Source organism: Octopus sinensis, linkage group LG27 (assembly GCF_006345805.1).
Source record: "Octopus sinensis linkage group LG27, ASM634580v1, whole genome shotgun sequence".
NCBI classification, from domain to species: Eukaryota; Metazoa; Mollusca; class Cephalopoda; order Octopoda; family Octopodidae; genus Octopus; species Octopus sinensis.
The window spans coordinates 11,819,241-11,834,163 of NC_043023.1; the positions used below are offsets into that span (position 1 = coordinate 11,819,241).

At 44.1% G+C, this 14,923-nt stretch overlaps 2 protein-coding genes, 1 long non-coding RNA gene and 1 pseudogene across 3 annotated transcripts in view; all 4 read right to left on the reverse strand.

Moving 5' to 3' along the window:
• The window catches only part of LOC115225439 (early growth response protein 1-like), a 424,836-nt gene that overhangs the window by 169,165 nt on the left and 240,748 nt on the right, over positions 1–14,923 (reverse strand). The gene's annotated exons all lie outside the window — the stretch shown is intronic.
• The window catches only part of LOC115225462 (zinc finger protein 208-like), a 524,237-nt gene that overhangs the window by 137,538 nt on the left and 371,776 nt on the right, over positions 1–14,923 (reverse strand). The window lies entirely within an intron of this gene.
• LOC115225040 overlaps positions 1–14,923 on the reverse strand; it is a 336,418-nt pseudogene that overhangs the window by 61,720 nt on the left and 259,775 nt on the right.
• LOC118768248 lies at positions 5,758–13,831 on the reverse strand. The gene is made up of 3 exons (XR_005004077.1): positions 13,528–13,831; positions 6,432–6,436; positions 5,758–5,768 (listed from the first exon to the last, which is right to left on the reverse strand). It is a non-coding gene; the product is annotated as an uncharacterized LOC118768248 (long non-coding RNA).

Genomic DNA, 14,923 nt, shown 5'->3' on the forward strand with positions numbered 1-14,923 from the left:
GTCGAGTTGCTCGATTAAAAATGCGGTGCTCCAGCATGGCCGCAGTCAAATGACTGAAACAAGTAAAAGAGTAAATAGTATAGTCGGAATCTACATGATATAACACATATTTGTAGAAAATTTCATTTAAAAATATTTATTTTTCTGAAAGTTGTGGTAAGTAGCTAGTTTACCAACCACATGGTTCCGTGTTCAGTCCCACTGCGTGGCGCCTTGGACAAATGTTTTCTACTATAGCCTCAGGCCGACCAAAGCCTTGTGAGTGGATTTGGTAGACGGAAACTGAAAGAATCCTGTCGTATATATGTATATATATATGCATGTGTGTGTTTGTGTGTCTGTGTTTGTCCCCCTAGCATTGCTTGACAACAGATGCTGGTGTGTTTATGTCCCTGTAACTTAGCGGTTCGGCTAAGAGACAGATAGAATAAGTATTGGGCTTACAAAGAATAAGTCCCGGGGTCGATTTACTCTACTAAAGGCGGTGCTCCAGCATGGCCGGAGTCAAATGACTGAAACAAGTAAAAGAGTAGGTGTAAAATAAAGCATGGTAAACGAATATGAAGAAAAAAATTTTCGCCGACGAACAGAGAATCGGTGAGAGGACTTGGAACATTCCCGATGTGAATTTTCCGATTCCTCGCCCCCACACCCCGTTCGGCAGCAGGCATATTTTTTCCATATTCGTTTATTACACGTTATTCTACACTTATTTTTTCATTTTTGTGACCGGGTGTTGAAGTGGGGTAACTGGAATGCGCGAATTATCCGAGTCTGCACCCCACCCACACCCGTTCGAATATTTGGTGAGAGGGCTTGGAACATTCCCCATGTGAATTTTCCAAGTTCTGTCCTCCACCCTTCGATCGCCAGCGGGCATTTTTCTCTTTTCATATTCGTTTACTACACGTTATTTTACACCCGTTACACTATTTTTTCCCTCATTTTTGTGACCGGGTGTCGAAGTGGAGTTGCTGGATCACGTGAATTATCCGAGTCCGCACACCATCCACCTCCGACAAAAAAAATAGAAAAAAAAAATAGGGCGATGGTACTTGTCTATTGTCATGGTCCCGGTTTCGCACACGCCGCCGCGTAATTCAAAGTTGTTCATTTTGATATGGCTCAAGAGGCATTATGGACTTTTAAATGGAGATTGAGAAAAATTGTTTCAATTAGAAAAGCAACATTTCTAGAAAATAGTAAATTGAAGTGTGAACACAGCACCTTACAGAGTATAAGTATATGACATTTATTTTTAAAATTTAACTTCATTTGTTTTATATTCTAAATAATTTGCAATTTCAAAAAATATATTAATTTTGCGTTTTTTAATTTGATAAATTCTACGGAATAATTTTGCGCGTTTTTTGATAAATTCTACGGAAAGAATTTAGTGCGAAAAATTTATACATTTATACACAAAGACCTGTTGAGGCAAGCGAAGTTGATATCGAACCTCATCCCACGACAGGCACCCACGCCAACCCCCTTTGCTTGCGAAGACATGTTGGGGCAAGTGTGGCACCCGGCAAATGCCAGGACCCCTGGACTGGTGGTACGTAAAAAGCACTATCCGAATCGTGGCCGATGCCAGAGCCGCCTCGACTGGCACCAATCCGACCGTGGCCGTTGCCAGCCTCTCCTGGCACCTGTGCGGGTGGCATGTAAAAAGCACCCACTACACTCTCGGAATGGTTGGCGTTAGGAAGGGCATCCAGCTGTAGAAACATTGCCAGATAAGACTGGAGTCTGGTGCAGCCTTCTGGCTTCCCAGATCCCCGGTCGAACCGTCCAACCCATGCTGGCATGGAGAACGGACGTTAAACGATGATGATGATGAGAAGAAATTAATTCATTAAGTTTACCAAATTATATACGTCTGTAAAAAAAAAAAAGTTTCACAAATTATATACGTTCGCGTTTGTGTAAAAAAAATTATTAACCAAGTTTTATAAATTATTTACTTTGTTCAAAAAATATTATTAATATTAATTAATTTTCAAGAATTATTTAATTTATATAATTAATTCATTAATTTTATTCTGTAAAATAGTAATTAATTCATTTATCTGTAAATCCGCGAGGAAAGCGACTATGTAATTTTTTTGTGTAAAATTGAAAATGTTATATATACACACACACACAGACATATATATTTTTAGTGAAATCCAACACGTTTTTTTTTTAGGGGGGGGTAACGTGCATGCGCGAATTCTGCACTGCGCATGTCACCTCGTAGGATCTCGAGTATCGAGTACCTACGTCTGGCGCGCGCGCGCGCGAATTCGCGTGTGAGAAACCGGGACCACGACAATAGACAAGTACCTAGGGCGATCCTTCGGTATGTGTCCCGTAAGTGGCTTTGTTTACATTTCTGGAGATAACAGAAACCCTTTTCTCTCACCCCTAACACAAACCGTAACCGTAACCCTAACACCCCATCTATATATATATATTTTTTTTTTTTTAACATTCTTGAAATGCATCCGGTAGTTCCGGGCCGAATACCGAAGTTACGCCAAAAATAGTGCAAAATAATGTGTAGTAAACGAATATACAGAAAAAAAGTTTTCGTCGACGAACGGGGAATCGGTGAGAGGACTTGGAACATTCCCGAATCCCATCCCCGGACCCTCGTTCACCAGCGCGCACTTTTTCCCCTTTCATATTCGTTTTTTTCTGCACCTATTGCATTACTTCCTTTTTTTTTTCTGTTTTGCTCGCGTCATATATGAAAAATTATGACGGAAATCTGTAGTTATACCATCATCATTCCTATAATTAAAATAACCTTCAAGCAAATCCGTCTCCACTTACCGTTTTATCAGTGTCTAATTAACAACAGGACAATGTTAATTAATGAGGTATTTGTAGTGATGCTACTGTGTAGGGTTCGGCGCGCATGCGCAGAATGGGACTACTTCCGGGTGGCCACCGGAAGTCTTCCCCATGCGCATGTGCGGGAAAACATCTCTCGAGCCCGCGAACCTCAAATCTCTCTCCTCGGCTCAAGACGGCACTGCGATCGGTCACGGTTTCCCTGGCTCTGACAGCCACACACCAACTTCAACCAACTTCAACCAACCTCAACGACCAACACCAGCAGTATATCAGAGGCTGTCTATTCCCCCATCAGAGAACGGGAAAAGAGGAACTTACCACGGGGTGTGTATGAGAAAAGATGGAAGGAAGTGGAAAAAAAGGTGGGTGTCAGAAACCCAGCTTAACTATGGAGGGAGGAGAGGAAATAAAAGCTGCGGGGCCTTATAAATTGCCGGGGTTTGAAACTTCGGTTAAGAACTGTGATAAGATTCTACTGGTTATGTAAAGGACAATTTAGAGACGAATTTTTAATCCAAATGTTATGAAAAATTATTAAAAAGCGAACCTCTTAATTATTTGTTTTGCATGTATGTTATGTATTTGTAATTCTATGTAAACGATTGTATAATCGTAATAAAGAAATTACAACGTACAACCATGAATCAATAAGCCAAGTTGTCTGTTCACCTTTAACCTGAGTTTCGTCTGTTTGTTTTCTGCAAGAATTTTGTATGTGACTAGAAAGGATCTCGACACCCTTCCAGTGCTTCGATGATAGATCCTTTCACGTTACAATTGGTGACCCCTAGTTGAAAAAAAAGAACAGGATAGAAGACACAGCGAACAGGTTTTTTTGGGGGGCCGAAGAGCGCGGAAATTCATATTTATTTTCCTATTTTTCTCCTTTTCAGCACGGCGAGGTGGGTCAAATAACCTTATTCATCGCACTCAGTACAAAAAGAAAGAAAAAAAAAAAAACACACACACACATTCATTTTTCCTTTTCTGTATTTTGTTTTCTTATTCCTTTTTTTTTTGCTACCCACGAGGTGCACACAAACACAATTTTGATTTGCCTTGTCGGTTCCACGTGTTCTCTCTCCATTTCTCGACCATACCTTCTGCCCCCTTCTCACAGATTCCTTCCGACAAAGGCATGGCTTCAGCTTTGCCTTCATTCACGGGGGATATCGGTCTGTGGTTTGCCCAAGTGGAGTGGTATTTTGATGCACATGCCATTTCTCCACAGCAGCAGTTGCACCTGCTATATTCCGGCTTACATCCCCGACTCGCCGCATCGATCAGGGATCTAGTAATAGGTCCCCAACCGGATGCCACATACGCGTCTGTGAAACAGAAATCCTCCGCCGTAACACACGTTCGGGGGAGAGCAATATTCAGGAGCTGATGGCCGACGAGCAGTTAGGGGACAGAACTCCATCCCAGTTTCTGCGCCATCTAAGGGAGCTAAGCGGGGACGCATCGCACGCGCCGCTCTTACGGAGGATATTTTTCTCCAAGTTGCCTGCCCACGTGCAGACAATACTGGCCGCGGTACTGGGGTCTGTGTCAGTTGATCAGATTGCCACGATGGCCGATAGAATACTGGAATTTCCGAATCCATCTCCATCGCGAGGCCTCTGTGCATGTATAGGGGGCCCTGCGCAAATTTCACTAACCGAGCGGATCGATGCGCTCACGCGGCGAATCGACGATCTATCCCGTGCGATCGAGCGCCGACAACGCAGTCGTAGTCGCTCTGCCAAAAGGGCAGATCGGTGTACCCAGCCGTGCACTTTCAAGCCCTCGGAAAACTAAGTCCGGAGGAGGTGAGCACGTCACCTTCCATCGCCATTCCCAAAAATCGTGCAGTTTTTGTAAAAGATCTGGTGTCGAAGAAATTCTTCATGGTAGACACCGGCTCCTGTTGCAGCATCTGGCCCCTTCGTCTGGCTGCAGACAAGCCCGAGCGCTCTTCGATTGTCTTGCATGCTATTGACTCGTCTCCCATAACCACTTACGGTCAGATTTCGCTGCGCCTCGACCTCAACCTTCGTCGAGACTTTCGATTGGTTTTCGTCATCGCTGACATCCCGCATCCTATTCTCGGCGCTGATTTCCTGGATAGGTTTAACCTATTGGTGGATGTCAGGCGTCGGAGGCTTCTTGATAGCACGACGTCGCTCTCTACACCGACTGGGAGTTCCACCACTGCGGTCCTTAGCCCGACATTCTTTGTTGCCACCTCTGGAGACCCTTTTCACTCTCTTTTGGTTTCATTTCCGGAGCTAGTGGACATTGCCTTTAAACCGGAAAAGCCTACCCACTCGACCCTCCATTTCATCACCACCAATGGGCCACCTGTATTCTCACGCCCCCGGCGCCTAGCGCCAGACCGACTTAAAACGGCCAGAGCCGAGTTTGAGCACATGCTTCAACTTGGCCTTATACGCCCCTCCACCAGCCCATGGGCATCTCCCCTTCATTTGGCGCGAAAGGGCGAGTCTGATTTTCGCCCGGTTGGAGACTATCGACGCCTCAATGCCGTCACAATAGCCGATCGCTATCCGATTAGAAATCTCCGGGACTTTACGGCAAATCTCCATGGTTGTACCATTTTTTCGAAGGTCGATCTGATACGCGCTTACCACCAAATACCGGTCAACCCAGCCGACGTTCCAAAAACTGCAATCACTACCCCGTTTGGGTGTTTTGAGTTTTTGTACATGAGTTTCGGTTTGCGGAATGCTACTAGCACCTTCCAGCGTTTCATTGATGAGGTTGTCCGCGGTCTTGATTTTGTGTTTGCCTATGTCGATGACATACTCATTGCGAGCGACACACGAGAAAATCATCTCCGGCACCTTTCTCAACTCTTCCAGCGTCTTCGCGCGTATAGCATACGCATAAACCCCGACAAGTGTGTTTTCGGACGCTCTTCCCTAGATTTTCTAGGGCATCATATTGATTCGACTGGAATCAGCCCCCTCTCGTCAAAAGTCGATGCCATTCAACGCGTCGCACCCCCCACTTCCTTGCGCCAGCTCAGGCATTATCTAGGGATGGTCAATTTCTACCGACGCTTCATTCCCGGTTGTGCAGATAAGCTGCTACCTCTCACCAGGCTGTTAAAGGACTCTCATAGAAAGGACAGTCAAGTCACCCTCTCTGTTGAGGCAGTGACAGCCTTTGAGTCCATTAAGAAGGAGCTGGCTTCTGTTTCTTTGCTTGCACATCCAGTTCCTGGTGCTTCTCTCTCTTTGACTGTGGACGCATCGGACACTGCGATTGGCGCTGTGTTACAACACACAGTGGATGACCGTGTTCGACCTCTAGCCTTCTTTTCCCGTCAACTGCAACCAGCTGAACGACGATACAGCACCTTTGATCGTGAGCTCCTAGCGATCTATCTATCGGTTCGTCATTTCCAGCATCAACTTGAAGGGCGAGATTTTGTGATCTATACGGATCACAAGCCCTTTACGTTTGCCCTGTTTTCAAAAACGGACAAACTCTCGCCCCGTGCTTTTCGGCACCTAGATTTTATCTCTCAATTTACTTGCAACATTCGACACATACCTGGAAAAGAGAACGTTCCTGCTGACGCTCTCTCTCGCCTTCCAGTTTGCACCCTTTCGTCTCCTGCTGCTATCGACTTAGCTGCCATATCGCAGGAGCAGCCACCTTTGGCGTCGTTAGATTTAACTTCTCCCAGGTTCTCCTGTTGCCAGTTTTCCTACCTTCCGCTTCCGTCAGCCGAAGGCACCATTCTTTGTGACACTTCAACTGGATCTCCCAGGCCACTGGTGCCTGAGACCCATCAACGCTGCCCCGCTTGGAAAATTTCCCCCCACGGAGGCCCGTTTTCGCCATGTCCACATCGATCTGGTTGGGCCATGGCCTGTGAGTCGCGGGTTCTCTTATCTATTAACTTGTGTCGATCGTTTCTCCCGCTGGCCAGAAGCCATTCCGATAGCAGACATTTCTGCTGAGACTGTTGCGCGAGCTTTCGTTTCAAACTGGATTTCTCGCTTCGGAGTCCCGTCCCGATTGACAACTGATCGTGGACGACAGTTTGAGGCCTCGCTATTTCGCGAATTTTGGGTATGCACCATATCCACACCACAAGCTACCATCCAGCGTCTAATGGATTGGTTGAGCGGTTCCATAGACAGCTCAAGGCCGCTCTTCGTGCCTCTTCGGACCCACAGTCCTGGATCGAATTTCTGCCCATTGTGCTTCTCGGCTGTCGGACTGCTGTCAAGGCAGACCTGGGGTTTTCTGCTGCAGAGCTGCTGTATGGTACCACACTGGCATTGCCCGGTACGATGTTGGTGCCAGACACTTCCCCGCCCCATGATCCGGCGACCTATGTCACCAGACTGCGGGAATATTTTTCAAACCTTCCGCCCATGCTTCCCAGAAAGCAATCTCCACCGTCCCATCTTCCACCGGATATGAACACCTGGTCGCATGTTTTTGTTCGGGACGATTCTGTGAAGGGCCCACTTGTTTCTCCCTATAAAGGACCTTTTCGTGTGCTTTCTCGCACACCAAAGGTTTTCACGATTGAGATAAATGGTCGTTCGGAGACCGTTTCCGTGGACCGTTTAAAAAAGGCACATTTTGAGACGTCTTCATCTTTTGATGACAACCTTGACACACCCACCTATGCACCTTTAACAACACTTTCACCTGCACAAACACCTTCACCTGCACAGACGCCTTTGCCTTCACCGGCTCCTACAACACCACCCTCGCCGTCAACGGGTGCCCCGAGCACACCGTGTGTTACAAAATCGGGCAGAACAGTGCATTGGCCCAAGAAACTTTCAAAAACAATTTACATTTAACTTTAAAATGTTTCTTATTGTATAATAGTATGTACCAAGTCTTCTGGGAGATCGGCAAGCCTTCTGTTTTCTGCAGCACCACCACAATATTCTGGTTGCCGTACTTCGCACTCGGAGGGGGGCCCTGTAGTGATGCTACTGTGTAGGGTTCGGCGCGCATGCGCAGAATGGGACTACTTCCGGGTGGCCACCGGAAGTCTTCCCCATGCGCATGTGCGGGAAAACATCTCTCGAGCCCGCGAACCTCAAATCTCTCTCCTCGGCTCAAGACAGCACTGCGATCGGTCACGGTTTCCCTGGCTCTGACAGCCACACACCAGCTTCAACCAACCTCAACGACCAACACCAGCAGTATATCAGAGGCTGTCTATTCCCCCATCAGACAACGTACAACCATGAATCAATAAGCCAAGTTGTCTGTTCACCTTTAACTTGAGTTTCGTCTGTTTGTTTTCTGCAAGAATTTTGTATGTGACTAGAAAGGATCTCGACACCCTTCCAGTGCTTCGATGATAGATCCTTTCACGTTACATATTCTTCAATCGATTTCCCCTCATTTTACTAATTAACTGCGCCGATTTACTCTTATTTTATAAAATAAATGGCTTTATATCACACGTAACCGTCGGTCTCAGGATTTCATAAACAACAGATCAACATTTCAGTTTTAAAATTATTAATTAAGATTAGGAAATTATTAATTAAGACGAGCAAATTATATTTTCCTAATGTTATGGTTATGCTTCGAAATACTGTCACACCGAGAGGTTCACAAAATTCTATTATTTTACATTGTTATTAGTATTATTGTTAATGTCAATGTTTGCCGACTTACCGTATTCAGATATTAACAACGATTAATTAACTGCAATTAATCACCGTGATTACTATTTTCGATGCTTCGTGGGTCAAGTGTTGAAGAGGTTATTTCCCTTTAAACGATTTCATCAATTCTCCAATAGATGGCTCTGCTGACTGGCTACATTTATAATATAATGAAATTATTGTACACAGTGCTCAGGTGCACCACAACTTGTCAGAAAGTGCATATAAAGTACATGCAGTAATGTACAAATGTCTGGAAAGCGAACAATGTATGAGTCAGATACATGCTTGTGTGTGTATGGAGGGGAGAAAATCAAGTGTAGTGTTGGCGAATCTCAGGAACCATGGAAGTTTTGAAGGATGCAGTGCTCCGACAACTAACAACTGATGCCTGCAGTTTGTTCCATGCTTCAGCAACTCTTAGCATGAAAAAGTTGTTCCTAAAGTCATGGGAGCTGTGCTGTTTTCTTACTTTGTAAATATGTCCACGGGTGTTAGATGGGTGGAGTTTGAAAAGGTGCTCAGAGTTATTGTTTGTACGATGGTTGATAATTTTATGGGTGTCTGCCAAGTCAGCTGCCAGACGTCGGAGTTTCAATGTGTCCATGCCCAGGGAAGTAAGGCGTTCAGGATATGGCAAATGCCTGATGGAGGGTATTCTTTTGGTTGCATGTCGCTGAACAGCTTCCAGACGATTGATGTCCTGGGCAAGATAGGGGTTCCAGACCGGTGATGCAAATTCCAGGTGAGGTCTTACCATAGCTATATAAAGCCGCAGATAGATAGCCGGAGAGTGGCTCACAAAGGATTTGGTGAGTGATGCCAAGACACCCCCAGCCATCTTGACAATTTTAGCGATGTGTTTTGTCCAACGCAAATCGCTGTCGACAATAACACCCAGGTCACGTTCACATGAAGACTTTTTGAGACTAGTGTTGTGGAGGGAGTAGGTAGACGCTGGGTTTCTCCTCCCAAAATGCATGGTGGTACATTTGTCCACAGCCAGCTTGAGTTGCCAGTCCATGATCCACTGCTGCATTGTGTCCAGGTCTGCTTGCAATAGAGATCTATAGTGTACAGGATTTTACCTCTTTATTTCGAGGTACAGCTTGATGTCATCTGCATATTTCAGCACTGTGGCATTCTTTAAGTTGGCATCTATGTCATTAACATATGCAACAAATAAAAGGGGGCCAAGAACAGATCCCTGTGGTACACCAGATGTCATCTCATAGGGCGAAGAGTGCTGTCCTAGAACTGTTACAACCTCTTTTTGGCCGAAAATAAAGGACTTCAACCAGTTAAAGAGTTCGTCTATTACACCCAACGCAGAAAGCTTCACCATAAGTCTTTTGTGTGGCACAGAGTTAAAAGCCTTAGCAAAGTCCAGGTAAACAACATCCACCCAGGATCCGCGATCAGTGATTTGGGTAACGTCCTCAAGAAACTCGATGAGTTGATTACAGCAGCTGGAGTTAGGAATAAATCCAAATTGTGACAGCTGGATGAGGCTGTGAGACTTCCAGAAGTTCCAGAGGGTTTCTCTGATACAGGATTCCATCAGTTTGGCGATGCAGCTAGTAAGACTGACGGGACGATAGTTGACAGGCGATGTGCGGTCGCCTTTTTGAACAGAGGGATGACACTGGCAGTTTTCCACTGTTCTGGAGTAACACACCATTGTCAAGACAGAATTGGAAGAATAGAGAAAGTTGTCTTAGAAGAAAGTACCCACTGCGTTTGAGAAGTAGGTATGTAACACCATCGAGGCCAGGAGAGGCATAATTGCGTTTATTCTTTAGTTGGCGTTGCAGCATTGCTGGTGTAAATTGCATAGTAGATATAGAGTCCGGTGTCAGTGGTGATGAAGATGGAACATTTTGGTCTTCGACAGTAAGGATGCCGGCATAGCATCCAGCAATGATTTCTGCACATTCTTCGGGATTGCCAGTAATCTGTCCTGTGTGGGGATTGCGAAGGGGACCAACTGGAGAGTGGGGTCTCTGCTTTGAGTGCACATACTTCCAGAAAACTTTGCTGTCAGGGTTAGCTGCAATGCGTTGTTCAGATTCAAGCACTGCCTTTTTTGTCATCTGCTTGAGGTGGTTGGCTGACCTATTGCGCTTTTTCCTGTTGCTCTCTGATTTGTGCAATTTGTATTCCTGTTCAGCATTACGGCATTCTTTCCTGGCAAGTCGGACTGCTGCAGTCTTCCAAATTGCACTATTGGGTGGTTTTTTGTGCTTGCGTGGTACTAATGCTGCACATGCTGCCCATATTGAATTCAGAATGTTCTGGAGTATAGTGTCCACATCTCCAGAGGCATAAAATTCACGCCAGTTTGGGTGTTGCAGCTCAGTACAATAAGAGCTCCAGTTTGCTTTATTCCAGTCAAAGCGGGCAGTCTGAAGATGGTTGTGTTTTTTGTTACAACCAATCAGAGACAAGTCGGCCATGATCATGGAATGATCAGAGTCACCTAAAGGTTCTTCGGTAGCGACACTAATGATTGTTTCAGGAGAAGCGGTAAGTAGCAGATCCAAAGTGATGTTACCCCTTGTGGTGGAGGTAACAACTTGGGACCAATTTGAATTCAGCACCAGTTCAAGGAAATTGTCTGCGCTTTGCGGCCAACGGAAGGCCTCCCAGTCAATCTCAGGGAAATTGAAGTCCCCCGCAATATACACATATGTGGCTGTTTTCATGGCAGCCACCCTGAGGATATCAAAAAGCTGTGCGTCTTGGCGATAATTTGGAGGACGGTAAACGACTCCGAGCAGAAGTGCTGACATGGTCAAGTGTATATGGCAGAAAAATACCTCCTGCTGAGATTGGTTCAAATCATCACAGGGGATTGCCGATAGACTTGATCGAACATAAATCATCACACCCCCTCCACAGCGATTAATGCAGTCTTTGCGGAACAGTTTGTAGCCGGTTATGCTGAAAACTCCATCACAGAGTGCAGAGTGTACCCACGTTTCCGTGACTGTGATTAAAATCTGGGTTGATACTTTTGACGTAGGAGACAAAAAGATGCACCTTGTTGCATAAACTACGGGCATTCAAGGACAGCAGTTTATATCTGGATTTCAGATGATGATATACAGGGGATGGCTGATTGTTCTTGGTTAGTTTTCCAAGATTTTTGCATTGCCAGTTGTTGTTGTGGGTGTAGTCTGCTCAGTCCAACTGGCATCCCTTATCCACGACTCACCAGACTTGACAAATTTCCAGATCTGCCCATCATCGCGGAGGCTAAAACTCTCCCGTGGCACAGAGTTGCGATTTAGGGAAGCCACGGATCTTAGCTTTCGGCATACATCGGGTGGTAGGCCAGGACGTGTTCTAAAGTTGATAATGTTGTCACGCCGAGCTCTATCAGCAGCCAGATGGAATGTCCGCGCCTCAGTAAAGCCCGTAAACAACAGCCTTATCAGCCTGGGTTTGTCCCGTTTCATCAATAATTTAAGGTACAGAGAGATCAGTGTCTCTTTGACTGTGGCCATGCTGGAGCACTGCCTTTAGTTGAGCAAATCGACCCCAGGCCTTATTCTTTGTAAGCCTAGTACTTATTCTATCGATGTCTTTTGTCGAACCGCTAAGTTTACTCTCTTACTTGTTTCAGTCATTTGACTGTGGCCAGACTGGAGCACTGCCTTTAGTCGAGCAAATCGACTCAAGGCCATATTCTTTGTAAGCCTAGTACTTCTTCTATTGGTGTCTTTTGCCGAACCGCTAGGTTACGGGTACGTAAACACACCAACATTGGTTGTTAAGTGATGTTGGTGGGGACAAACACATACATATATATATATATATACGATGGGATTCTTTCAGTTTCCGTCCACCAAATCCACTCACAAAGCTTTGGTTGGCCCGAGGCTATAGTAGAAGACACTTGCCCAAGGTGCCACGCAGTAGGACTGAATCCAGAACCATGTAGTTTGTAAGCAAGCTACTTACCACACAGCCACTCCTAGGCCTAGATAGAGATTAACAAAATAAACACAAAATGCTTAGTCTAATTTTCTATTCCTTATTCTTTATTAACAAATTTCTCAAAATCCAACTGCTGGCATTTTCATTAATTAAGTTATATCAGAGTCAATATTTTTACAGATGACGGGGAAAAAGCAAGTCTTTTAGCAGGAAAAATGAACTCAATTACGGAGATGTACTTGCATAGCAAGTGACCTGATCTGAGTTGGTGTACTGGAACGAAAACAATTGCAGCGTGGAAGATGTTTCTAAGCCATTTAAGAAACACACAAAAAGCGTTAGATTCACTTCGACATTTAATTTTAATTTATCAAAATATTTTCGGCGCTTTGAGACTGCGACCTGCTCACTGACAAAACTTCATTCTGACATTGATTCACTTACGCTCTCCGGCTATCTATCTGCGGCTTTATATAGTTATGGTAAGACCACACCTGGAATTTGCATCACCAGTTTGGAACCCCTATCTTGCCCAGGATATCAACTGTCTGGAAGCTGTTCAGCGACGTGCAACCAAAAGAACACCCTCCATCAGGCGTTTGCCATATTCTGAACGCCTTACTTCCCTGGGCATGGACACACTGAAACTCCGACGTCTGGCAGCTGACTTAGCAGATACCCATAAAATTATCGACCATCGTACAAACAATAACTTTTCAAAACTCCACCTGTCTAACACCCGTGGACATATTTACAAAGTCAGAAAACAACAGCTCCTTCCATGACTTTCAGAAACACTTTTTCACGCTAAGAGTTGCTGAAGCATGGAAAAAACTGCCAGCATCAGTTGTTAGTTGTCGGAGCACTGCATCCTTCAAAACTTCCATGCTTTCTGAGATTCGCCAACACTACACCTGATCTTTCTCCCCTCCATACACACAAGCAAGCATGTATATGACTCATACACTGTTCACTTCCCAGACATTTGTACATTACTGCTTATGCTTTATACACACTTTTTGACAAGTTGTGGTGCACCTGAGCACTGTATACATTAATTTCATTATTATAATTATTATACCCGGTAATTACCAAAGGTAGTTATGGCTTCTCCCCAGAATACGTCGGATCATTTCCGTTTGACCGGCAGTTCTTTCTAGTGGTGTCATATGCAATTGTCACCCATAGTTATGACACTAGTATCGATCTATTGCATTTCAATCTGTTTTAGGGTAGGGTTATAGTTAGGGGTGATGGGAAGGGTAACTTTTTTTCTTCGGAAATGTAAATAAACCCAATCTGTTTCTTAAACGAGGGATATATTCATAAGGCACAGAATGTTTTCACCTCAATAGACGTCAGTGATTGGTTGAAATTGAAAAAAAAAAAACAAATATCTTACAAACCATAGAGCTTTCTTAATGAAGCCAAGAGAAAGAGATGTTTTATAAACACATTCTACCAGTATATGATGTTTAAAAGTGTTTAGTTACGTGGAAATTATTTTAAAAAAACTGCCATTCAAACCGAAAAGATCCGAATGTCTATGTTTGTCTTGTCAAGGAATTCATTTGAGAGAATGATTTACCAAATATCACAGTGATATGGTTTCTCCCTTGGATGAGTACATTTGTGACAAGTTAGAACGATATTTTCAGAAAATGATTAACCACAAATATCACAATGATAAGGCTTCTCTCCCATATGAATATCTTTCTGAATTGTTAAACACTATTTTCAGAAACTAATTTACTACAGATATCAAAACGCTATGGCTTCTCTCCCTTATGAATAACTTTCTGAATTGTTAAAGCGCTTTTTTCAGAAACTAATTTACTAATTTTCAAACAACAAAGACTTTAGAATTATTGCATACAAAGTTTACTGATTGAAACATTTAAAAATGCTACTGAAACACAAGAAAAGCAGAGGTTTGAGGGGTCACCGGGGAAAGTACAGCTCACCTGACCCCTTTACCTATGAAGTTCATGCCTTAGGGGCTTCAGATACTTCCCATGGAAACTTGGGGTAGTGTTATACAGCAAGTATAGCTCACACTGTCATTTTATACACCAGAAATATACGATAGATCTACGAGAGAAAGATTTAGCAGAGATATCACAATGACAGTTTCTGTCTAATATGGACATGTTCGTGTATAGTTAAAATACCATTTCCCAAAATAATTACCACAGGTATTGGAATGTCATGGCTTCTCTCTTGTATGTGACAACTTGTGTTTAGTTAAGTTACCACTTTGAGAGAATGATTTACCGCAGACATCACAATCAAATGGCTTCTCTCCTGTATGTACGAACTTGTGTTTAGTTAAGGTACTTCTGTGAGAGAATGATTTACCGCAGATATCACAAGAAAATGGCTTCTCTCCTGTATGAACACGCTTGTGTCTAGTTAAATCGCTATTTCTAAAAAATGCTTTACCACAGATATCACAGTGATATGGTTTTTCCCCAGGA